Source organism: Aotus nancymaae, unplaced genomic scaffold (genome assembly GCF_030222135.1).
Source record: "Aotus nancymaae isolate 86718 unplaced genomic scaffold, 86718_ANA_hifiasm-v0.15.2.pri h1tg000059l, whole genome shotgun sequence".
In the NCBI taxonomy this organism is placed as follows: domain Eukaryota; kingdom Metazoa; phylum Chordata; class Mammalia; order Primates; family Aotidae; genus Aotus; species Aotus nancymaae.
Window position 1 is genome coordinate 25,428,968 of NW_026988473.1, and position 27,793 is coordinate 25,456,760.

General features: G+C 40.7%; 1 pseudogene; it reads left to right on the forward strand.

The window, feature by feature from the left end:
- The first annotated feature begins 167 nt into the window (after positions 1 to 167).
- Positions 168 to 27,793, forward strand: LOC105717399 (keratin, type I cytoskeletal 18-like; annotated as a pseudogene).

Below are 27,793 nucleotides of genomic sequence, written 5' to 3' on the forward strand. Positions count from 1 at the left end.
AGCCATGTTTCTGCCAATGTATTCCAGCTGAGTGACATAGTGAGCTCTTGTCTCAAAACAAAAAACAAAAACTTGTGAGAAAATCTGAGGAATGGGAACTTCATCATAAAAGCATGGGGAGCTACTGAAGGTAATGAAGTAAGGCAGGGGTCCCCAACCCCAAGGCCATGGACCAGTACTGGTACAGCAAGAGGTGAGTGGCAGGGGAGTAAGTATTACCGCCTGAGCTCCACCTACCGTCAGATCAGCTGCGGTATTAGATTCTTAAAGGAGCATGAACCCTACTGTGAATTGTGCATGCAAGGGATCTAGGTTGCATGCTCCCTATGAGAATCTAATGCCTGATGATCTAAGGTGGAACAGTGTCATCCCAAAACCCTCCCCCGACCATTCATAGAAAAATTAACTTCCATGAAACCAGTTCCTGGTGCCAAAAATTGGCTTCCATGAAACCATCATTTAGGGATGACTGAAGTAGGGGAATGACAAGGTCAGGTGTCAAAGTCTTTGAAGTTCTAGCAAGGATGTGAAGGGCTACCCCAGGTTCCCCTCCAAAGTTTGAGAATGGGGGCTATATGTGCCCCAGGAGCTAGAATCCGGAAGGTAACACTGCAGAAGGTGTTTCTGGACAATCTTTCTATAGGGTGCACAGCCTCCCAGCCCCATCACTTGGTGAGTGGCAAGTGCTCTACTGTGGGGACCAAGCAGGTACATGGTGCACCAGCTGTCTCAGGCCAGGAGGTCAGGTGTCAATAGGCCCCCACCCAGAGGCCCTCACAGCCTACAGAAAGTAAGCCCTGGATCTTCCATGCTCCCTGGCTCCCTTTCAAAAGCAGAATTGCCCCTCAAATTATTATGCTAGAGCTTAGAGACTATGGGTCAGAAAACACATTTTTTTTCTACAACATAAGAAAATGTGCTGCTTCCTAGGCACCCCCCTCCCGCAATAAGGACTTATTTGTGGAACGTGCAGAATAGAAAAGCAGTTTTCTCTTAGAGGCATATGGAAAATGGTTTGTTTGCTTAGAAGAAAATCATAACTTGTTGTCTTTCCCCCAAAGGAAAATTAAAACTCTCACACGTTTAATCTTTTCAATCCTTTGTTTGTCTTGTGCTTTCAAATCAAAACGAAGGCACAGGGAAAGTTAGTGCTTGTTGATAAAGAGGAAATCTTAGTTGAAGTGTTAGATCTACTGGTCAAACTATAGGAATTCTGAACTGAAATTACCCATCCAGTGTCTCCAAGGCAAGAATGGGGTCATTGGGCCACAGGGAAGATGGTGTGATTATATAGTGTGTTTTTGTGCAAGGTGATTGGAGTGGGGGTGGGGGACAGGCAGTAGATAAGGATAAAGTGTGAAAAATTCAAACATAATCTCTAAAGCAAGCTCGAAATAATCCTTCCTTTGGAGACCTGGTCTTCCCAGTCAAGATGCAAACAAAAGAAAATGGCCTGTCTTTATTTGGTTCATTGGTCCAGAAAATGGGCCCTGGGAAGATAAGCCTGAGCTGGGTGTTTGAGGTGAATACAAGGAGCCAGCAGGCCTTTTGGGGGATTTCTTTCACCCAAGAACTTCCTAAATCTGGAGCATTCTCCTTAAAGAGGACATTGGAGTTGGCTGCTGCTTCCTTCTTTAAACAGACTCAGAAGTTCTTTTCTTGGTAACATGAGAAACTATATGCAGGGCTTCAAGGACACATTCCGAATGACGATTTACGCTCAGTTGTTTACAGCCTCCCCTCCCCACCAATAATTCTTCCAGAGAGCATTTAGCTGATTTGGAAAAAGTATATCAAATCCCCCAGAGAACAGTGTGTATCTTACCTGTGGATGGATGTAATTCTGATCATTATCTAAATGCTCAAAGCCTTACAAACTGAGTAACCCAAATGCACAGAAAACTGCTTGTCAGCTTAAAGAGAAGAGAAAGTTCCTTACCCCTAAGGGGAAGCTGGGAGTGGATGGGGGAAATGGAGATTGATTCTCTGAACAGACCATTTGAATAGCCTTGTGGGTATTTCCAGAAGTGAACTAAATTAATCACAACTTCCTCCTTAAAAAACCACCTTACTAAGCACCTTACTAATATTTGCCAAGAGCTTTGCTCAATGCTTGTAAAGATATACCAAAACATGGCCAGTGAATCTTGAGCAAAGGAAACACGTGCTAAGCTCCACATTCAAGTTAGCTTTCTGCCAGGGACACTTTCCAAGTGGCAGCACATGGAAGTTAATCCCACAAGACAGCACTAGTTTCACTGGGTGGAGTCAACAGTTCAGACTTCAGGCTGTGGAAGTGGTTGCAATTTCTGTGGCAGGATATCAAAGAAAGCTGAACAGGGAAGATGCCCTAGAAATCTGCCTATGGGTCCCCTTCAGTCTTTGACCAAATGGAAAGCTGCACACATGCAACAGGACCCTGCATAGCCTAGCAGAGAGTACCTACTGAGGGACTGTGGGCTGGCTGGAGATTCTTGAAGTTACCCAGCAATGGCAGACATTGGATTTCTGACCAGTCATATTTCAGCTATATCACTGAACACTCTGAATATTCAGTTGAGATCCCAGAAAGGCCAATCCTTAAAAATAGGTCTACTTTAGCCCTAGCGTATGGGCTATTCCTGACCTACCTTAACAAAACTTAGAAACAAGCCTAACAGGATCAAGCTGAACCACAAATAAATTAAATGCTCACCTTAGCAATACTCAACACCCTAAAGGAAAACAACGTAATCCAAACTCAACATTGTAGCATTCATAAGCTCCAGCTTTCAATAAAAAAAATTACTAGACGTACAAAGTGGTAAGAAAACGTGACCCACAACCGGGAGAATAAAGTCAGTAGAAATAGGACTAGAGATGACACAGATGCTGGCAGTAGCAGATAAAAACTTTAAAACATCCAGTAGAAATAAGTTCAAGAATTAAAAAGAGGCCGGGCGCGGTGGCTCAAGCCTGTAATCCCAGCACTTTGGGAGGCCGAGGCGGGTGGATCACGAGGTCAAGAGATCGAGACCATCCTGGTCGACATGGTGAAACCCCGTCTCTACTAATACAAAAAATTAGCTGGGCATGGTGGCGCGTGTCTGTAATCCCAGCTACTCAGGAGGCTGAGGCAGGAGAATTGCCTGAACCCAGGAGGCGGAGGTTGCGGTGAGCCGAGATCACGCCATTGCACTCCAGCCTGGGTATCAAGAGCGAAACTCCGTCTCAAAAAAAAAAAAAAAAAAAAAAAAAAAAAAAAAAAAAAAAAAAAGAAGAGATGGACATACTGATACAGAAATCTCAATGGAGAAACCTTATAGAGACAAGTGGAAATTATAGAACTGAAAAGCACACTTAAAATAAAAAAATTCACTGTATCTAATACTTAACATTAGATTGAACAATGCATAAGAAAACATCAGTGAGCTTAAAAACAGGTCAACAGAAATTAAACTGAAGCACAGAGAAAAAAAGGATTAAAAAAAAAGTTTCAGTGATCTGTGGGAAAACATCAAGCAGTATAATATATGTGTAAGTGAAGTCCCGACAGAAGAAAGAAAGTTGGACAGGAAAAAAAGTTGAAGAAGTAAGGTCACTTTCCCCAAAATTTGTTGTTGTTGTTGTTGTTGTTGTTCTTGTTTTGAGACGGAGTCTTGCTCTGTCGCCAGGCTGGAGTGCAGAGGCACAATCTCGGCTCACTGCGACCTCTGCCTCCTGGGTTCAAGCGATTCGTCTGCCTCAGCCTCCCGAGTAGCTGGGACCACAGGCACGTGCCACCATACCTGGCTATTTTTTGTATTTTTTTTTAGTAGAGACGGGGTTTCACCATGTTGGCCAGGATGGTCTCGATCTCTTGACCTCGTGATCTGCCCGCCTCAGCCTCCCAAAGTGCCGGGATTACAGGCGTGAGCCACTGCGCCCGGCTTCCCTAAAATTTGATGAAAAAATATCAACATACAAATCTAATAAATTCAATAAAACTTAGAGAAAAACAAAGAAAGCCACACCTAGGCATATCATAATCAAAGTGCTAAAAATTGAAGATAGACAACATTTAAAAAGCAGCCAGGGAAAAAAGACAGGTTACTCACAAAGGACTAATAAGAAATACTTCTATGTTTTTTATCAGACATAAAACTAGTCAGAAGATAATGGAGCAGCATCTTTGAAGTGATTAAGTGAAAATGAAACAAAACTATAATAAGAAAAACCCCAATCAACCTATAAATCTATATCCAAAAAAAAGGAGTCTTAAAAACAAAAGTAGAATAAAGCCATTTCCATATAAGCAAAAGCTGGATGAATCATTAACATACATGCATTTCAAGAAATGTTAAAGGAAGCTCTCCAGGCAGGAAGCAAATGATTCCGTATGATATCAGATCTGCATTAAAAAGACTACCAGAAGTGGAAAATATGTGGGGCATAAATATAAAAGACATTTCTTATTTCTTAGTTTCTCTAAAAAAATTTGAGTGCTTAAACCAAAAATAGTAGCAAAGTATTGTGAGGTGTATAATCTGTGTAGAAGCAAAATGTATGACAATTGCACAAAAGATGAGGAGGGGCAAATGAACATATATTGTTGTAAGGTTCTTACATTTATGTGAAGTGGCATGAAGTTCATTCAAGGTAGACGGTGATAAAATATGTTTATTTTAATCAAAGCACCCACTAAAAATTAAAACAAAGAGGGATAGCTAAAAAGCTAATAGAGAAGATAGAATGAAATACTAGAAAATACCCAATTGATCCAAAAGAAGACAGGAAGAGGAAAATAAGAAACAAAGGACAAGGGGACAAAGAGAAAACAGCAAGATGATCGAATCAAACCCAATCAAATTACTAATTACATTCTAACTTGACTAAACATTCTAATGAAAAGAGCAAGACTGCTAGACTAGATTTTAAAAAGTGAGATTCAACTATATGAAGTTTATGAGAGACACACTTCAAATATGAAGATACATACAACTTCAAAAGAATAGAAAAAAATAACCATGTATTGATTAATTCTAAAAACAGGAGTGGCTCTATTACTACCAAAGTCAAGGAAAATTACCAGGGATGAAGAGTGACATTACATAATGACCAAAGAATCAATTCATTGAGAAGACCTACAATTCCCGAATATATATACACTTACTAACAGACTTCAATGTATATGAACGCAAACTGATAGAATTGAATTGAGAAATAGACAAATTCATAATAAGTGTTGAAGAGGTTTACTTTCCTTTCTCAGTAATTGATAAAATATATAAACAAAAAAATTAGAAAACATATAGAGGATCTTAATAACTCTAAACAAAAATAAGCTAATTGGCCTTTTCTTTGTTTTTTGGAGACAGAGTCTCACTCTGTCACACAGGCTGGAGTGCAGTGGCACGATCTCAGGCTCACTGCAGCCTCCACCTCCTGGGTTCAAGTGATTATCCTGCCTCAGCCTCGAAAGTAGCTGGGACTACAGGCATGCACCACAAGCCCAGCTAATTGTTTTGTATTTTCAATAGAGATAGTGTTTTGCTATGTTGCTCAGGCTGGTCTTGAAGTCCGGAGCTCAGGTAATCCGCCTGCCTCGGCCTCCCAAAGTGCTAGGATTATGGGCATGAGCCACCACACCTGGCCTCCTAATTGACATTTCATCAAATATTACTCAACAGTTACAGAATACACATTATGTTCAATTGTACATGGAACATGTACATTTATGTTTGTGTACTTTATTTTTTTATGTTTATGTTTATGTCCTTTATTCATCAAAATAGACCATAAACTGGGCCATAAAATGTGTCTCAATACATTTCAAAAGGACGGAAATTATAAATAATATATTCTTTTTTTTTTTTTTGAGACAGAGTCTCACTTTGCCATTCAGGCTGGAGTGCAGTGGTATGATGTTGGCTCACTGCAACCTTCACCTCCCAAGTTCAAGCACTTCTCTGTCTCAGCCTCCCCAGTAGCTGGGATTACAGGCACCCACCACCACACCCAGCTAATTTGTTTTGTATTTTTAGTAGAGATGGAGTTTCACCATCTTGGCCAGGCTGGTCTTGAACTCCTCACCTTGTGATCCACCTGCCTTGGCCTCCCAAAGTGGTGGGATTACAGGTGTGAGCCACCCCACCCGACCAAAAATATATTCTTTAATAACAACAGAATTAAAATAAGAATCAAGAACAAAAAATGTTTGGCAAATCCAAATATTTTGAAATTAAACCACATTTGAAATAACCCATGAATAGGAAAAGTTTTAAAGTCTTTTGTCCTGATGAAACCATAGCATATCCAAATTTGTGAGATTCAGTTAACAAAGCATTTAGAGTAAAATTTATGGCCTTAAATGTTTGTATCAGAGAAGAAGGTGGCTTACGGAAGTAAATCCATGCATTTACGGTTAATTGATTTCCAACAAAGGTGCCAAGAACACACAATGGAGAAAGGACAGTCTCTTCAATAAATGGTGCCAGGGAAATTGGACATCTACAAACACAGGCATGAAGTTGAACACTTATCTCACACCATAGACAAAAATTAACACAAATGGATTAAAGACTTAAGCATAAGACCCCAAACTGCAAAACTCCTAGGAGAAAACAGAAAAAGCTTCTTGACATTGGTCTAGGCAACATTTTTTTGGATATGTCCTGAAAACCACAGGCAACAAAAGCAAAAATGGACAAATGAGATTACATCAAACTGAAAAGCTTCTACACGTCAAGGGAAACAATTGACAAAGCAAAGAGATGATTGGTGGAATGCAAGGAAGCATTTTGCAAACGATACAGCTGATAAAGGGGTTTATACCCAAAGTACGAAAGGAACTCAAAAAAGCTCAATAACAAGAAAGCAAATAATGAGATTAAAAAATGGGCAAAGGACTTGAATAGATATTGTTCAAAAAAAGACATACAAATGGTAAACAGGTACATGAAAAAATGTTCATCATCATTAACCATGAGAGAAATGCAAATTAAAACCACAATGAGCTATCACCTCACACCCGTGAGAATGGTTGTTATCAAAAAGATAAAAGAGGGCTGGGTGTGGTGGCTCACCCCTGTAATTCCAGCATTTTGGGAGGTCAAGGAGGGTGTATCACCTGAGATCAGGAGTTCGAGACCAGCCTGGCCAACATGGTGAAACCTCATCTCTACTAAAAATATAAAAATTAGACTGGCATGATGGCGGAGCTGTAACCCCAGCTACTCTGGAGGCTGAGGTAGGAGAATCACTTGAACCCAGGAGGTGGAGGTTGCTGAGATCATGCCACTGCACTCCAGCCTGGGCAACACAGCATGACTCGGTCTCAAAAAAAAAAAAAAAAAACAAAAAAAAAAAAAACAAGTATTGGCAGGGATGTGGAGAAGAAGGAATCCTTGCACACTATTGGTGGGTGTGTAAATTAGCACAGCCATTAAGAAAAACAGCACGGAGGTTTCCCAAAACATTCAAAATAGAACTGCCATATGATCCAGCAATCTCACTTTTGGGTATATATCTAAAGGAATAGAGATAAATGGAGCGACATAAAAAGATATCTGCACCCATGTTCGTTGAAGAATTATTCATGATAGCCAAGATATGGAAACAGCCAAAGTATTTATTGATTGATAAAATAAATATGGTGTCTATGTACATATGCATACACAGTCAAATACTATTCAGCTTTTAAAAAGAAAATCCTGTCATTTGTGACATGGATAAATCTGGAGGCTATAATGCTAAGTGAAATAAGCCGGACACAGAAAGACAGCTACTCCATGATCTCACTTCTTTGTGATATCTGAAAAAGATAAGCTCATAGCAGAGTGGAATGGTGGTTACCAGGAACTGGAGGGAAGGGTGCTTGGGATGCCAAAATGTTGGTCAAAGGGTACAAAATTTCAGTTACAGGATGAATAAGTTCTGGAGATCTTATTCTAGAGTGGTAGCCATAGTTTATAATCAGGTACTGTATACTTGAAAATTGCTAAAAGAATACATCTTAAATGTTCTCACTACAAAAAAGGCTAAGTATGTAAGATGATGGCTGTTAATTATCTTGATTTAATCATTTCTCAATATGTACATGAATCAATGCATCACATTGTACACAACGAATATACACAATTTTTATTTATCAATTATGCCTTAATTAAATGGGGGGGGAAATTTTAAAAAGAAGACTTAAAATCAGTGATCTCAGCCTTCATATTAAGAAACTAGGAAAAGTAAATTATACCTCCAGTACACACAAGGGAATAATAAAGAGTGTAAATCAGTGAAATAAAAAGGAGATTAGAAAATCAACAAAACCAAAAGTTCATTCTTTGAAAGGAGTAATAGAATGGATAGACCTCTAGCTACACTGATCTAGAAAAAAAGAGAACACAAATTACAAATATCAAGAACGAAAGATGAGAGACCACTGCAGGTTTCTACAGTTGTTAAAAGACTATTTCTAACAATCTCATATCAATAAATTACAATATTTAGATAAAACTGATAAATTCTTTAAAAGACGGAAATTACAAAACTCACAAAATATCAAGCACAAAATATCAATAACTCCATATCTGTTAAGGAAATTAAATTTATAATTAAAAGCCTTGCCACAGGAAAAATTCAGGGCCACATGACTTCACTGATAAGTTCTATCAAACATTTAAAGAAGAAAGAATGCCATTATTAAACTTTTTCAGAAAATAGTGGAGAAGGGAACACTTTCTGACTTATGAGATGTGTGTAACCCTAATACTAAGGATATTACAAGAAAAGAATTATAGACCAATATCCCTTCTGGCCTAGATACAACATTTCTTAATACTAGAAAAATTGAATATTTTAGAAAGAGATAATTCATCATTACCAAATAAATAGAATGTATCCCAGTTATGTAAGATTTAACTTTTAAGTGCTGGGATTACAGGCACATGCCACTGCACTCAGCCTATTTTATAATAATTAAAAGACGTGACATTGTAGAAAATCATACAATTACAGAGAAGAAAATGATAACCATAATCTTATCCAGAGATAATAACTGTGAACTTTAGGCATATGTTTTTTCTATTTACATATGTTCTATTTTTTCTATGCATATAGATGAGTTGATAGTGACTATACAATGTTGAGTTCTTCTTTCATTAATTAATAAAAGCATGCTCTTATATTATTAGATATGTTTGTAAGCCAAAAACATTGACAAAGTAAGTTTGGAAACTTCAGGGAATCTATTTCCCTGTCCCCCTAACGGACCATTCATAGTGAGCTTTTTTTTTTTGTTTTTAAATTTAGAGATGGGGTCTCTCCATGTTGGCCAGGCTAGTTTTGAACTCCTGACCTCAGGTGATCTGCCCACCTCAGCAGAGGTGCTGGGATTACAAAGTGCTGGGATTACAGGCATGAGCCACCGCACCCCATAGTTAGCTTTTTAAAAAGCAAATCTGTTGTGTCACTTCCCAAACACCTCAATAGAGTTCATTGCCCTTAGAGTCAAGTTCAACTTAACAGGTATACAAGGCCCTTCATGATTGGGGTTTGGGTAACCTAGACTGGGTCTGGCTCCACTTCTAGTTGCATTTCTGTGGCCCTTCTCCATGTGTCTCTCATCCTCCTTGGCCCATCAAGCTAGCTGGGGCACATTCTTCTCATGGCAGCAGCTCATAGAGGCACATGGAACTCCCAATGCCTAAGATCTAAGCTCTGAAAATGCCCCTTAGGATTGACATAGAGACACACCTACCACATCTCATGGCCAAGCCGAAACCATTGGGAGAGAGGCTGTTCTCATCCTGGCCACAGCAAAGTTGAGGCTGTTGGTGGTGGGGGTGGGAGGGGCGGGGTGTGAAGAACTAAAGTCAATAGCTCAATCTACTGCCACCTCCATGTGCTCCTGGCCGACTGACCACATTTACCTCCTCCAGAGTGTCACCTGCTCTTCTTCCTACCTTCAGACATCTGACACTTTTTTGTAGATTGGCAGCTTCTTGCTTACCCTCAATTCCTCCTTGACTCTTGCTGAGTCCAGGTCAGACCAGGTGTCCTGCTGTGTGTTCCCATGGGACTCTGCACCTCCCTATCATAGCTCTTGCTACCCTGCTTTGTTCTTGAATGTTCACTTGTCTATACCCCAGACCTCTTATCTCTTTTGAAGGTTTATGTGAGTGTGTTCTTGATATGCCAGGTGAAGATGGGGAAATTTTGTTCCTGAGTACAATCTTCAGTTTCCTGAGATAGAGTACTGGGTATTTCATGCTTTGGGCTGGAAACCTTTGGAAGGGCCCAACTCCAAGTGAGAGTGTGATGGATATCTGTTGCTTTTGCTTGCCCGCATCCCTTTGGCCTTTAAAAAAAAAAAAAAAAAAAAAAAAAAAAAAATATATATATATATATATATATATATATATATATATATATATATGTATATATATATATAAATAAAAAATAGCAGCTGGTCTTTGGGGAATCACTCCTTTACCACTGTATACAGGCTTCTTTCTCAGCTAATCAGGTGTCCTCACCCAGTAGTATGAATCAGGTATACAGGCTCTGTCCCTGTGTCACATATCCCCTGCTTTGACTTAACATTGAGCTAATCAGATGTTCTCACCCAGTAATAGAATCAGGTAGAGCAACCTGATAGGAAAATCATTTGAACAGACTTTTCTCAAAGGTAGTTCTTTGCTGTAATTGCCCATTATTAGTTTCTGCTACTCAGACTCTCAGAGCTACTGGGGTGCCTACTGTTGGCTTAGCTTTTCCTAGAATTTGCCTTGCAATCATACAGGCTTTTGATAAATTCTTGCATTTTGTTTTTATTAAATTAACCAGAGCTCATTTCTGTTACTTATTAAGAAAGTAAGCAAACAACCAGATACCACTGATCAGTATCACTGATACCACAAGCAGATGCTCAACAACTTCAGAGCCCACTCTATACCTTTCCTTTGGTTCACCGGTGAGGGAGTAAGAAGTTTGCCAGCTCCTATTTTGTGAGTTGGGGTTAGTTGGCCTTTGAGCTCTTGTAAAGGGGTGTGTGTGTGTGTGTGTGTGTGTGTTTGCAACCTCTGCCTCCCAGGTTCAAGCGATTCTCCTGCCTCAACCTTCTGAGTAGCTGGGACTACAGACACGTGCCACCAGGTCCGGCTAATTTTGTTGTTGTTGCTGTTGCTGTATTTTTAGTAGAGACGGGGATTCATCATGTTAGCCAGATGGTCTTAATTTCTTGACCTCATGATCTGCCTGCCTCGGCCTCCGAAGTGCTGGGCTTACAACTGTGAGCTACCACACCCAGCCGTAAAGCTCATCTTAAGAGGTAGATCTGGATAATTCAAGACTGTCAATAGCTGGGCATTGCTATGTGCCTGCATCTTTTATTTGCTAAGGAGAGAGAGAAACTTCCTATGGCAGCTGGAATAACAAAGTGGTGACTAAATACTATGTCCTGCATATTAAAAATTTATCCCCATTACTATACTTAGAGAGCAGGTCTTTTGAGTATTTTTAGAGCTTTGAGGACAGATAGAGTGTGTGGAAATTACCAGGGTAGGCAGGCTAGACTCACCATGTTATATAAAATAAATCCCCCTGCTGTCTATCTATGGATGAATCTATATATGAATCTGTCCGTCAATCATCTGTCTACCTGTTGTCTATCTACCACCAGACCTGGATGCACTTTCATAGACCCTAGGCATGTTCACATTTTACATAAGCATGGAAACACTACCATGGTTGTTAGTCTGGCTTGCTGAAGAGGAGGCCTGGAGCACAGCGCACCGTGGGCTGAACCTTACTTTGTGATGAAGCTCCCACTTGCTCATGACATCAGAGAAGAAAACAATCCACCCAGTAGTCCCTGCTTGCCAGAAACTACTCTTTCAGTGGAAAAACAAATTATGGGCTCCTGTCCTAATTTGGGATAAAGGACACCTTTAGTTTTTTCTTAATTGTCCTTGTATGCAAATTTTCCTCTTCCTTTCTAATTTGTCACGTGAGCAAAGTTAAATTAGCCCGAACATGTGGGAACAGACTCCACCAATTTTAAGCTCTTCACTTCCTTCCCTTAGGCATTTAATCAGTTCTATTTTTTGGACTACATTTGTTTGGCAAGTCAAAGAGAAGATAACAAGATTGGGGGTTGGGGGGAGGCAGTTTTTTAAAGATAGAAGTACAAAAGGAGCTGCCATCTGAAGTCTCAAATTAGGATGGAAAGCACATTCTCTGCAGCTTTATCTTACTATAATTGAAAGTTTCAAACAGTGGATTTCATTTGAATCAAGAGACCTCAATTAAATTTATTTTTCTAAGAGGTGCCCTTTTAGTAAATCATATAGCCTTAATGCCTGCTTTTCACTACTAACTTGGAGAAAAGGGTATATTTCATTGTGAATACATGTCATTTTAAAGAGTATATGTTATTTTATTAGAAAGATTTTTGAGAGGCAACGAGGTACCACAAGGAAACACACTAGGTTTTCAGAAGCCCTGGGTTCTTGCTTCTCTTGCTTCTGTTAGGTTGAGGTAAACGTAATTGTGGTTTTTGCCATTAAAAGTAATTTGCCATTACTTTTAATGGCAACAACCACAATTTGTTTTGCCCCAACTAATACTTACCAGCTGGAGTAACCTTGCATAGGTCTCTTGCCAATGTGAGACATAATTTCTTCTTCCATAAATTTTTAAGCACTGTCCTGCCCTGTGTAACCTACAGGGTCGCTGTGCTCAATAAAAGGTAATGTTGTAAATGTAAGGTGCTGCCAAGATTCACAGGAGTGTCAGTTAGGGGCAGGGCCTGCAATTCCCAGTAGCCACCAAACCAGCTTGACCTGGACGTGTTCAGGGAACTGGGCTAGTCTGGAATGAAATAAGAACCCAAGCCTTAGACTCACCCGGGTTGGACTTCCTGACTCTACGGTTCTGATATATGTCACTGTGTATACAGTGGGGTGGGGGTAAGTTGACCCAGCTTTCTGAAGGGTATTTAGCATTCTCTATTAAAATTCATCAAACACGTACCCTTGTACCAGGGGTTATACTTCTAGGAAAGCATCCTGCTGAAATTCCTGCACATGTGCATTAGAAATAAATATAGTTGTGGCCGGGTGTGGTAGCTCATGCCTGCAATCCCAGCACTTTGGGAGGCCAAGGCGGGTAGATCACTCAAGTTCAGGAGTTCAAGACCAAGCTGGCCAACATGGTGAAACCCCCTCTACTAAAAATACAAAAAATAGCCGGGCATGAGGGTGGGCACCTGTGATCCCAGATACTCAGGAGGCTGAGGCAGGAGAATCGCTTGAAACTGGGAGGTAGAGTTTGCAGTAAACCGAGATCGTGCCACTGTACTCCAGCCTGGGCAACAGAATGAGATTCCATCTCAAAAAAAAAAAAAGAAACAAGTTATTATTGATGATTACTGATGGCCAGTTTCTGGGTTATTTATATGTATTACCTCATTTAACCCTCACAAAAAACCTTCTGAGGTTATTATCCCCACTTCATAGATGAGAAAACTGAGGCACAGAAAGGCAAAGTAAACTGCCCAGCATCATAAAGCTGGCATATGGCCCCGCTGAGATCTGAAGCTGGGAGGTCTGGCTGCAAATCGTGTATGTTCAGCCTCTGTGCAGGTGCAGAAGCAAGTTTTGCAAAGCCTGAGTTTCACACAATTTTAGATCACCTCTTAAAAAAACACAAAATTACACATACAAGTTAGGCACACAATGAATATTTATTTGCAAAGAGAAAAATAAACTACAGAAGTCACACATTTTAAAAAGCTACCAAATACCATGATCACAAAATTCGGAAAAATAACATAATATTTTTATTACTTTACTGCCTCATGTGCTTTTATAATAACTTTTTTCCTATATTTTTTGGCTGCATATTCTTTGATTGCTTCTGATTCATATGACAATTTTGAAATATCACTTTTCTTAAAGAGAGTAGGAAGATAGTTCAGTCTTTCCTGTGGCATAGTAAGTTGAAATTCGTTCTTTATTATTGATAGTCGTGATGAGAAAACATGCCACTTTGTATAGACATAGGCTTGCTGCTTGTGGTATTGCTGCAGATTTGACCCTACAAAGACAGAAATCTTCATAAATTTTATTCTCCCTTATTCTTGTCAAAAAAGAAAAAACCATATGGTACATTTTTTGTTGTATGTGCTGAACTGTACGTTTCTAGTAGACTTTTGTGAGAATCAAAGCCCTTTTCATACCTTTTACAATTAGAACTTTCCCCAGAATAGCTCCTTGTACATTTCAAACCAGGTCTCTTTGACGTCCGTGTAATTCTGTACCTGTTGTCCTCAGACACATTTTTACCGATACATGACCTAGGGTCCTGCAACTTTGGATCTTGACCCCTGTGAGTTGGCACAGGGCAGTAGTGCTATTACTGGACATCACTCTTACCTTGTGCAGCTAGCATTCACGTACCTGCATCCTGTGACGGCAGATGAAATGTAAGCTCCCTGGAAGGGGCCTGGGCTAGGAGGTGCCAGAAGCATAAACTTCTCTGGCTTTGTGGATTTGCTGCACAAAACGATAAAAGAATGACACCCATCACAACCTGTTTTTAATGATGAAAAACTGAGTAAACCTAAACGGCCATCAGTACAGGACTGGTTAGAATACGGGATGTCTGTACAATACACTAACACTCCTTTGCAAAATGAAAAAATGTAAGTAAATGTCTTAGGAAAAATGGCCGGACACAGTGGCTCACGTCTGTAATCCCAGCACTTTGGGAGGCTGAGGCAGGCAGATCACTTGAGGTCGTGAGTTCAAGACCAGCCTGGCCAAAATGGTAAAATCCTGTCTCTGTTAAAAAGGCATGGTGGCGCGTGCCTGTAATCCCAGCCACTTGGGAAGCTGAGGCAGGAGAATCACTTGAACCCAGGAGGTGGAGGTTGCAGTGAGCTGAGATCATGCCACTGCACTCCAACCTGGGCAACAGAGTGAAACTTTGTCTCAAGATAAAAAAAATTCTTAGTGAAAATGAAGTAAATATATAGATTTGGACAAGGCAAGATATCTTCTTTCCTCATGGTGAGGTAGAAAACACAAGTTACAGGATACTATAGATAGTATAATCCTGTTTGTATATTTCAAAAATTAGAAATTGGTATATTTGTAAATGCACAGACACGTTTTGGAAGCATGGTTAAGAAACTGTGAGAAGTAATTGTCTCTGGGGAGTTCGGACTGAGAATTTGGGGAAGAAAAGGGGAAGTTTTAATTTTCACTTTTTACCAATACTGTTTGAGTTATTTGACTTTGAGTGTATATTATTAACATATATACTCACTTGCAGATGACAGCACCCCAACTCAAAAGAGATTAAGGAAAAAAGGAAATGTATTAGTTCATGTAACTGACCGGGAGTGCTGGATCCAGGTGCTCAAAAGGTGTCATCATGACTCTGCCTTTTAAAATCTCTTGGTAATCTTTATTCGTCTTTGGCTGAATCCCTCAGGAAGGCTTTCCCTTTGCAGTGGCAAATGGCCACCAGCCACCTCACACTGAAACTTTTGTCTGCTCAGCCATCCCAGTGAAAAGAAAGAGAAAACTCCTTCCCTAAAGTTTCCACTGAAAGCTATGGTGTTGACTCTGTTGAATCCTTTCTGACCATATGTCCATCCCTTAACTGTTCACGGAGCCTGGAAAGATGAGCTAGGCTGAGGGACCAGGTGAGATCATATGGTCACCCTGGACCAGAGGTGGAGTCAGTTTCACCCAAACCACAAGGACTGAGCATTGCCTGAGAGGGAGAAGGGATTCCAGGAAGAAAAATCGAGGTGCTATTCCCTAAAGATGAGAAAATGGTCACTATCAGGCAAGAACATCTATTTGCCACAGACACATTCCTTTTACAATTTTAAAGGAAGCGAGAATTTTAAAAAGAGTGTGAATTGTCAGAGGAAAATCTCAGAGCAAGTCAAGTATCTCAGCCTTGCTAGTAAAGCAAAATACAAACTATTGACAACAATTGAACAAAGCGTAGAGAAAATTCCTTTCTGCTATCTTTTCAAAAGAATTAAACGTTGCATTTGCTTGCCGGAAGAATTATGCCGGTTGAATAATTAATGTTAATGTTAGATTGAATTAAATAAATTATAGTATATTTACATAATGGGGAATATATAGCCATTAAAATGACGTAGTCAGTAAATATTAATATAGGAAAATCTGCCATAATTACCATAAGGAAAAAAATGCAGCTTGCAAAACAATATTTACAATACTATCTCACTTTTATTTTGAAAATGTGGATGTATGTATGTATAGTAGAAAAACTCAAAACTAGCCTGCGGTTGTTTCTTCAGCAGCTTTCCTGGGTAGAGATATGTCATAAATGACTTTTATTTTATTCTCTTTCCATTTTTTGTATTTTTCAAGTTTTCTCCAATGAATACTTACTGCCTTTTTAAATGTAATTTTAATTTTTATTAGTTATTACTTTAGAAAGTCAAACAGTCCTTTAAAACATAATGAAAAGCGGTATTCTGCCTTTCTCTTCACCCCTGTGCTCATTTCCAGAGGCAAGCACGTTCAATGCTTTGGATGTTTTTTTAGTATTTACTTCCATTTTTCTAAATAACATGTTTATATTGCTATTCTTGATATTTCAAATTTATATATTACATACTGACTTTCTAATAAGGAGTACAAAGACAATTATGTTAGAGCACCCTTTGAATACAATTCTTTGTTCATTTTCCTGACATGGCTTAAGTCACTTTTTTTATACTGTGCCTGGCCCAATTCATATTTTTATTCAATTCATATTTGTTTTTATGACTTGGACCATGTATTATTCACTGCTGATCCAGGTCGTGTAATTACATTTCCTTTCCTGAAACATATTTCTCTTAAGGACTTTAATTTGACCCTGAAAACCCTTCCACTAAGTGAAGATCTGTTAAATGAAAAACAAAACAAAACAAAAAACACTCATGAATATTAACAGGGGAAAGTATTAATGCATCCCAACCCAAGATGCCCAACCTTCACAGATAGGAAAAAATAGCAATTGAACAATAGAAACAAGCTTAAATATATAATACACAGTGAGCTGATATAATAAAGACTTATTTTATTCACCAAAGGAGGAGGAATAGACTTAAGTGTGTGATGGAAGAGGGAATTATTCTCTGGAAGGTATGTTCTTGTTGCACCATTGTATTCATCAACTTTTTGGGGTCATGTTTATCATTTGCTCAAGCTGCACTTAAAAACAGAGTATGGAACTATACCTTTAGGTTTAAACAAAAACTAAATATGAGAGTACCTCAAAATTGGGAAGGAGTATGCACATCCACAAGACTAAATGTTTAAAAGGTCTTTCTTATTTGACATTCCTTGCATAACAAAGCATTTGGACCTCATCCACACATGGCAAGTAACTGAAGTTTGCCCAGTATGCTAGTCTATGACTAGAAATGTTGAATTAATTGATAGGTATGTCATTGCCTAAAATGATAATGTAAAATTATCATGTCTTATGGCACATATAATTAGTGTGCTTCTGGGTAAAAATTTGTTATCCCCAAAACAAAAATAAAACAGTTGTCTGAAAAGTGAAATAGTTTTTCAAGAGATACTATAGAGAGAAAATTTTAACAGTCTTTATATAAGGTAATTATAGAATGTTTTATTTTTCTTGTACTTAATTGCTTTTTTAAAAAAGTTTGGGGTTTGTCAAATTTCTGGTGAAATATTTGTACAGCTATAGAATGCCTCTCTACATAGCAAAACATGTCAGATAATCTACTACTTTTATTTTTATTCCCAGAGACACTTGCCTGGATGTCTCTCTTCTCCTGCTCTACTCTGGATTAGTTTTTCTCTTGAATTGCTGTACAACTGTTTTCCTGGCCTTCTCTTTTCCATCCTCCTGAAAATTATTTGTCTCTTCTCTCTTGTGCTGGATTACCTGTTGATTCCATTCCTTTTCCTCAGCTTACTCCTTCATTTTAATGAAGCACATCCTTCAGTAACTCTTTTAGAAAGGTAATGGGAGTTGATTTTTTTAAGACCATGAATTTTCTAAAAATGTCTTGATTCTATATTCATTTCTGACTGATAGTTTGACAGGCTAAAGAATTCAAAGTTAGAAATAATTTTCCTTCTGAATTTTAAAAGCACTGTTCTGTCATATTCTAATTTGATGATATTTTGATCTCGATTTCTTCCTGAGAGCTTTTATTCATTTCTGATGGCCTAAAGTTTTGGAATGATAGACTTTGATTTGAGAATTCCTTCATTATGCTAGGCTCTGTGAAGGGCTCCTTAATCTAGAAACTTCATTCATTCCTCCATTCATTAAAGTTCTTCTATTTCATTCTTTGCTGTTTCCCCTCCTCTATTGTCTCTCTTGGTTATTTAGACTTTGGATCTCTAGACAGATCTTCTTACTTTCTCTCATTTTCCATTTATGTTGTAATGTAGAGTTTCTGGGGAATGTCCTCAACTGTATCTTCTCCTCCATCTGTTGCCTTTTTATTTCTTTTCTCTCATTTTTTATTTCTATGAATTATTTCTTGTTCTTCTCTTTTTATGAGCTTCATTCTTATTTTATAGTTGCAGTATCTTCTCTCATCATGACTACTAATCATATATATATTTTTTGAGATGAAGTCTCACTCTGTTGCCCAGGCTGGAGTGCAGTGGGGTGATCTCGGCTCACTACAACCTCTGCCTCCCAGGTTCAAGCGATTCTCCTGCCTCAACCTCACAAATAGCTGGGACTACAGGTGCGTGCCACCACATCCAGCTAATTTTTTTATTTTTGGTAGAGATGGGGTTTCACTATGTTGGCCAGTATTATTTTTCCCCTGCTTTGTATTAATTGTGTCAGAGTTATTTTCGTCTTTCCTCCCTACCTCCCTCCTTTCTTCCTTCCTTCTCTCATCTCTTTCTTTTGTTCTTTCTGATTGTTATTTTTAGTGTCTATCTTCCGTGTCAAAATCAGTCCCTCAATATCTGATGGGCATTTAGGAGAGAGGCTCTAAACTGCAGATTGAAAGTTCTTTGCTTGTTAGTGTGGCTTAGCAGCTGGTGAATCTCACTATTGGTTGGCTGAGTGGAACCTGGCTGTTTCACTCGGGACTCCTTGTTGTTCATATTTTTAAGCCAATTTTCTGGGCAGATTGGAACCCTCCAACCTCCTGCCTGGGGTGGGGTGAGTTAGGTTTGGCTGTAGTTTTATGGGACCCAGGTAGGGGCAGTATATTTGAGGGCCCAACTTTGCAGAATGTAAATCCTGTGTGTAATAAGCATTTGCTACCTCTCTGGGGTGTATCCCCTGTCTACAAGTTGACCTCATCAGGAAGTAAATCTCCCATTTCTGCCTGGGTATAGAAGGAGTAGTTACTACACCATAAGGATTGAGTTTGGAGGTCTGAGCCTCTAGATTCTCCTTTTTAAAGGTCAGCAGTGTTTAAAAGGACACTGTACATAGTATTTTGATTTAAAAGAAAATATTTTAATGGGGAAGGGCAATTATATATTCCACTTAAAGCAAATCTCACCTCATTAAGATCAAACGATTCCAAAAGCACACACATCCTAGCACTGCAGGATATCTGATTGTTCACCAAGAAAATTTCCAGTGAGCAAAAGCCATGAGCAACCTCTTGAAGTCTGGTATCTAAAGAACAATAAAAATGGATGTCCCAAGGACATCATATCCCATCACCACTGAAGTTGCTTTATATATTACCATGGCTACAACTGCCTACCCTCAGCCATTATGTCAGCAGACAGTGAAGGCTACATGGGTGCCCTTCTTTTTTTTTTTTTCTTTGATACAGAGTCTTGCTCTGTTGCCCAGTGCCCATGATGCAGTGCAGTGTCGCAGTCTCGGCTCACTGCAAGCTCCACTTCCTGCGTTCAAGTGAGTCTCATGCCTCAGCCTCCTGAGTAGCTGGGATTATAGGCATGCACCACCATGCCTGTGTGTGTGTGTGTGTGTGTGTGTATATACACACACGTATATATATGTATATACACACGTGTATCTATATACATATATGTATATGCACACATGCATATACATATACATATATGTATGTATGTATACATGTATATATACATACATGTATGTGTATATATGTATATAATATCTTTAGTAGAGATGGAGTTTTGCCACGTTGGCCAGGCTGGTCTCAAACTCCTGGCTTCAAGTGATCCACCTGCCTCAGCCTCCCAAAGTGCTGGGATCACATGCATGAGTCACCACACCCAGCCAATGGGTGCCCTTCTGTGAATTAAAGTCATGATTAATAAAACTATTTTTTGACCACCATTTGTTTAGCACCTACTAGGTGCCAGGCCTTGTGCCAGGTGCTTTTAACGTGTTATTTCATACCTGTATTATCACATAAGTTGGTACAGGTTGTGTCCTGCACAATCCAAGGGCTGTCATTGATTTTGTAGCCCATATCAATGATGGCTCCCTGGAACTGAGCAGTGCCCAACCTGAGCAGCAATACATGGTGAGTCTGACTTAAATCCTCTCAGTAATTCTAAGGAGTTCAGATAATTCAACAGATGATGAAACCATGGTTCAGAGAGAATAACAAATTAGCTGAGCTTCTTACAGCTATCAAGTATTGGAGCTGAGATTCTAATCCGCAAACCACCTGATTCTAAAGTTGGTGCTCTTACCAGGACTCTACTTTCACTATGGCAGGGAGGGCAGATGGGGTAGTATGGAGAGGCTGGGAGCTACCTAACCACACCAACTGTCTTCAGCAGGTGGTTCTACCCTGGAAGCTGCCTCCTGGTCTAGACCTCAGCATGCCTTGCCACATAGGAAAGTCTTCCAGAAAGCCATTTCCATTTGAAACTCTGACTCAGTGTTGTGGCTTCTCTCAGAGACACCTGGGGCCGGGACTGGTATTTGTTTACCCAGTGCCCTCACTCTCCTTTGCAGTCAGACAACTAGAGGTTTCTGGGTCTGAAGGGAGGAGTCTTTTCATAAAAGGACTTAGAAGGTTCAGTCTGAGCTAGCAAGAGGGTTGGGGAAGAGGAATAGAGAGCCATGCTTGGAGCGGGTGCAGTGTCTAGCAAGGAACTCCAGTGCAACATGGCTGTAAGGCCATAAATCCTGCAAGCCAGGAATAATGAAGTAGCTGCCCTACCAGAGAGCATCACCCCTAGGCATAGGGGTTGGGGTGGAGGAACATGTGTGCACACTTGCTCATGTATGCACACGTGTGTGTGCATGTGTATTCATGCATGTGCATGCTTGTGCAAGTGTGTAGTGTTCACAACACTTGTGGACATACGGAAATACAAATATAAAACTTGGAAAAACTGCCATGGGAATGAAAAACCACGAAGTCTGACTTCTGTATGAATGGGAGGTGCCCGAGCATGTGCACATGTGCACGCACACACACATCCACAGATGTTTACGTATCAAGTTCTCCTTGTGCATGAGATACATATGTGCTCATTCCCAGTCCAGGCAGATTTGGATGTTTTTTATTTTTCTTTGTGTTTCTGTTGAAATGTTCTCAAGCACCTCGGAAGTAGCAACCATTTACTCTTCTTGCAATAGTAAAATAGCTTGTCAGGTACTTATTTCCTAGCCAGACAATGTGTTCAACCCTTTATATGCATTACCTTGTTGACATTTCCCAGGACCTTATGAAATAGATGTCACATCCAACTTTCAGATAAGAAAATTGAGACTATGAGACTGAGAGGTGAAGTCATGTGCCTGGGTCTCACTGTTGATAATTGGCTACGGACACATCTGAACCCATATCTAATCCCAAAAATGGGCTCATTCTGACACATTCACTAATGCAACAAATGTTTATTGAGCATCTATTATAGGTCATGCACTGTTCTAATTGCTGGAGACGAGGCAGTGAATGAAGTAGATGCAAATCTCTGACCTCATACATGTAGCCAACAAGCATATGAAAAAAAGCTCAGTGTCAATGATCATTAGAGAAATGCAAATCATAACCGCAATGAGACACCACCTCACACCAGTCAGAATAGCTATTAAAAAGTCAAAAAAATAACATACTGGCGAGGTTATGAGGGAAAAGGAATGCTTATACAGTGTTGATGGGAGTGTAAATTAGTTCAGCTATTGTGGAAAACAGTGTGGTGATTCCTCAAAGAGCTAAAAGCAGAACTACCAGTCAACCCAGAAATCCTATTAGTGGGTATATACCCAAAGGAATATAAATTATTCTATTATAAAGACACATGTATGCATATGTTCGTTGCAACACTATTCACAATATTAAGGACGTGGAATCAACCTAAATACCCATGAATGATAGACTAGATAAAGAAAAATAAAGAAAATGTGATACATACACACCATGGAATACTATGCAGCCATAAAAAAGAATGAGCTCATGTCCTTTGCAGAGGCGTGAATGGAGCTGGAAGCCATTATCCTCAGCAAACTAACACAGGAACAGAAAACCAAATACCACATATTCTCACTTATAAGTAGAAGCTAAATGATAACACACGGACACACAGTGGTAACAACACACTCTGGGGCCTTTTAGAGGGTGGGGGTGGGAGGAGGGAGAAGATCAAGAGAAACAACTACTGGGTACTAGGCTTAATACCTGAGTGATGAAATAATCTGTACAAACCCCCATGACATAAGTTTACTTAGGTAACAAACCTGTGCTTGTACCTCTGAACTTAAATGTTAAAAAAGAAAAAAATCCCTGACTTCATGAAGCTTACATTATATAAGGGGAAACAGATCAAATAAGTTAAATAGTAAAACATATCAAATGTAAATAATAATCAAGGCTAATAGGAAAAAGCAGAGCAAGGAAGAAGAGCAGCAATTTGGACTGGCTGTAGCTTTGGGTGGAGTGACCAGAGAGAGCTTCACTGAAAAGGTGACATTTGTATAAAGACCCAAAGGAAGGAAGGGAGCATGCCACAGAGTTACCTAGGAAAAAGGCATTCCAAGCAGAGGAAACAGCCAGTTCAGAGGTCCTGAGTGGGAGTGGTGTCAGCTGTGTTCAAAGAATGTTGAGGAAACCAGCATAGCTAGATCAGAGGTTATATGTAGGAAAGTAGTGAATATCGTATTTCCTTTAGTGATGAAATTAAAATGTGCATTACCAATGCCATACATACATTGATGTTTGACCTCTGACAAAGCATGTTCACCATACCTTACATTCCTGACATCTTTCACTACAGTCTATAGAGATTGGAGGCTGGGTTTTGTCCCTAGGGAAGGAGGAAGAGAACCTTTAGATTTCCACTGATGTCCACCTGCACTGAAGGAACGTACGTGCATGGTTAGTTGCGGGAGGGATGGACCAGCGGGAGATGAGAAAACTTTAACCCTGTCATTGCAATGATGTTGCCCTCAAGTGACTTAGCAGCCAGCCCAGGAGCAGCCTTGAAGGCCCCTGCAAAATTATACCCCTGCAGCCCTGCCTTTCCCCTCTTTGTTGGAACTAAAAGTTAAGCTCTGTTTAATTCTTAGAACCACATATTTAGCTAAACTGCTCTGGCCTAAGTGATATTTTATGAGGAATTAAGCTCACGGCTGATCATCTTTCACACTGAGGGTGGTGGTTAATGTATCCTGGGGAGACCCCGCTGTTGAGCCAGCTTCTCTGTTATTGGCAGGGCTTGGGCGTGGGCCTGGGCTGGAGAAATGGCTCCTGTCTTGCCTTGGTTCCAGACGCAAGCCGAGTCTGGGGCTTTGGAGATCTTAAGGAAAGCAGGGCCAACCCAAAGGAAATCAGACACAGAGAACAAAACAAATTGAATTTTTTGAGGAAATTGCTTTTTGCCTCCCGTGTCTCGTTCCCTTTTATTTAATTTTTGGGATTCTGTGTGAGTTAGTTACAAACAATCAACTCTGTATTTTCTACCTATTAATAAATATTAAATATTAAAGAATCCAATTCTGGATGGCTGGTGGACCTGGGTGGGCACAGTGCCAGTTGCCTGCTATGCCTCAGCCTCCTTTCTGGGGGTTCTTCTCCTACGCTGATCCATGGTGCCTTTTGACTCCCATCTCCCTGGTCGTAGGGAATTGGTCTGTCACCTAAGGACAGCCAATCTATATATTGATCACCAACACATGAGGTGGTGCTGGGCAAAAGTTGGGTCTAACTGGGACAAGGGTGACTCTCTGAGCCATTCAGATTCCCTCACAGACCCCAAAATCTGGGAACTTACATGCTTGGTGGCAGGAGTTAAAGCTAAAGGCATAAAAAGAGGTGGAGACAGTAGCTGAAGGCTGAGAAGAAGTAAACAGGGTAACTGATCACAAGAACGTGCAGGGGAGGGGTCTGGCAACTCACACCTGTAACCTCAGCACTTTGGGAGGCTGAGACAGGAGGATCACTTGAGCCCAGGAGTTCAAGACCAGCCTGGGCAACGTAGACCCTGTCTCTACAAAAAATAAAATAAGGGCAAAGCCTGAGTCCTCTCCTCTTGCTCTCCTCCCTGGACAGCATGTGATTCACCACTCACCCCACCTTCACCACAAACTGCCAGTCTCTGGGCTCTGTCTGGGTGTCCAGTGATGGTGCCAGGCTGGTCAGCAGTACAGCCAGTGTCTATGAAGGCACTGGGGCTCTGGTTCCCAGATCACCATGTCCTGCTTCACCAGCTTCCGGGGCAGCATGGGGTCCAGGGGACTGGCTATGGGGATGGCCGGGGGATCTGGCAGTAATGGGAGGCATCCAGAACAAGAAGGAGACCATGCAAAGCCTGAACGACCACCTGGCCTCCTACCTGGACAGAGTGAGGAGCCTGGAGACCAAGAACCAGAAGGTGGAGAGCAAAATCCGGGAGCACTTGGAGAAGAAGGGACCCCGGGTCAGACACTGGAGCCATTACTTCAAGACCATCGAGGACCTGAGGGCGCAGATTTTCGCAAATACTGTGGACAATGCTCACATCATCCTGCAGATTGACAATGCCTGTCTTGCTGCTGATGACTTTAGAGTCAAGTATGAGACAGAGCTGGCCATGCACCAGTCTGCGGAGAGCAACATCCATGGGCTCCACAAGGTCATGGATGACACCAGTGTCACTCAGCTGCAGCTGGAGACAGAGATTGAGGCTCTCAAAGAGGAGCTGCTCTTCATGAAGAAGAATCATGAAGAGGAAGTAAAAGGCCTACAAGCCCAGATTGCCAGCTCTGGATTGACTGTGGAGGTAGATGCCCCCAAATCTCAGGACCTCGCCAAGATCATGGCAGACCTCTGGGCCCAATATGACGAGCTGGTTTGGAAGAACTGATAGGAGCTGGGCAAGTAGTGGTCTCAGCAGAGTGAGGAGAGCACCACAGTGGTCACCTTGCAGTCCTCTGAGGTTGTAGCTGCTGAGATGACGCTCACGGAGCTGGGATGTCCAGTTCAGTCCTTGGAGATCGACCTGGACTTCATGAGAAATCTGAAGACCAGCTTGGAGAACAGCCTGAGGGAGGTGGAGGCCCACTTTGCCCTGCAGATAGAGTATCTCAATGGGATCCTGCTGCATCTGGAGTCAGAGCTGGTACAGACCTGGGCAGAGGGGCAGTGCCAGGCTGAGGAGTAGGAGGCCCTGCTGAGAGGCCAAGGCGGGTGGATCACGAGGTCAACAGATCGAGACCATCCTGGTCAACATGGTGAAACCCCGTCTCTACTAAAAATACAAAAAAATGAGCTGGACACAGTGGCACGTGCCTGTAATCCCAGCTACTCAGGAGTCTGAGGCAGGAGAATTGCCTGAACCCAGGAGGCGGAGGTTGCGGTGAGCCGAGATCGCCTGGGTAACAAGAGCAAGACTCTGTCTCAAAAAAAAAAAAAAAAGGAGGCCCTGCTGTATATCAAGGTCAAGCTGGAGGCTGAGATTACCATCTACCGCCACCTGCTGGAAGATGGCGAGGATTTCAATCTTGGTGATGCCCTGGACAGCAGCAATTCCATGCAAACCATCCAAAAGACCACCACCTGAGACTTTGCTGAAGTTGTTTATCAGTTTCAGGAGATTTGGGGCTGAGACGATGGGGTCTTCTAAATATACAATCATGTCGTCTGCAAATAGAGACAATTTGACTTCCTCCTTTCCTAATTGAATGTCCTTTATTTCTTTTTCTTGCCTGATTGCTCTGGCTAGAACTTCCAATACTATATTGAATAGGAGTGGTGAGAGAGGGCATCCTTGTCTAGTGCCAGATTTCAAATGGAATGCTTCCAGTTTTTGCCCATTCAGTATGATATTGGCTGTGGATTTGTCATAAATAGCTTTTATTATTTTGAGATACATTCCGTCAATACCTAGTTTATTGAGAGTTTTTAGCATAAAGGGCTGAATTTTGTTGAAGGCCTTCTCTGCATCAATTGAGATAATCGTGTGGTTTTTGTCTTTGGTTCTGTTTATGTGGTGAATTATGTTTATGGACTTGTGTGTGTTGAACCAGCCTTGCATCCCATGGATGAAGCCGACTTGATCATGATGGATAAGCTTTTTGATGTGCTGTTGCAATTGGTTTGCCAGTATTTTATTGAAGATTTTTGCATTTATGTTCATTGTGGATATTGGCCTGAAGTTTTCTTTTCTTGTTGGATCTTTGCCAGGTTTTGGTATGAGGATGATGTTGGTCTCATAAAATGATTTGGGAAGGATTCCTTCTTTTTGTATTGTTAGGAATAGTTTCAGAAGGAGTGGTACCAGCTCCTCTGTATGTCTGGTAGAATTCGTCTGTGAACCCATCTTTTTTTGGACCTCGGCTTTTTTTGGTTGGCAGGCTATTAATTGCTGCCTCAACTTCAGCCCTTATTATTGGTCTATTCAGGGTTTCGACTTCTTCCTGGTTTAGGCTTGGGAGGATTCAAGTGTCCAGGTATTTATCCATTTCTTCCAGGTTTACTGGTTTATGTGCATAGAGTTGTTTGTAGTAATATCTTATGGTAGTTTGTATTTCTGTGGAATCTGTGGTGATATCCCCTTTATTGTTTTTTATTGCATCTATTTGATTCTTCTCTCTTTTCTTTTTTATTAATCTGGCTAGCAGTCTGTCTATTTTGTTGATCTTTTCAAAAAATCAGCTCCTGGATTTATTGATTTTGTGTCTCTATCTCCTTCAGTTCCGCTCTGATCTTAGTTATTTCTTGTCTTCTGCTAGCTTTTGAGTTTTTTTTTTATCTTGCTCCTCTAGCTCTTTCAATTTTGACAATAGGGTGTCGATTATAAAGCATTCTATTATAAGGACACATGCACACGAATGTTCATTGTGGCACTGTTTATGATAGCAAAGACCTGGAACCAACCCAAATGCCCATAGATGATAGACTGGACAGGGAAAATGTGGCACATATACACTGTGGAATACTATGCAGCCATAAAAAACGATGAGTTCGCGTCCTTTGTAGGGACATGGATGAACCTGGAAACCATCATTCTCTGCAAACTGACACAAGAACAGAAAATCAAACACCGCATGTTCTCACTCATAGGCAGATGTCGAACAATGGGAACACATGGACACAGGGAGGGGAGCATCACACACTGGGATCTGTAGGGGGAAGCTAGGGGAGGGACGGCAGAGGGTAGGGAGTTGGGGAGGGATAACATGGGGAGAAATGCCAGATATAGGTGATGGGGAGGAAGGCAGCAAACCACATTGCCATGTGTGTACCTATGCGACAATCTTGCATGTTCTTCACATGTACCCCAAAACCTAAAATGTAATAAAATGTATATTTAAAAAACAAAAAACAAAAAACAAGACCACCACCCGCCAGATAGTGGATGGCAAAGTGGTGTCTGAGACCAACGACACCAAAGTTCTGAGACATTAA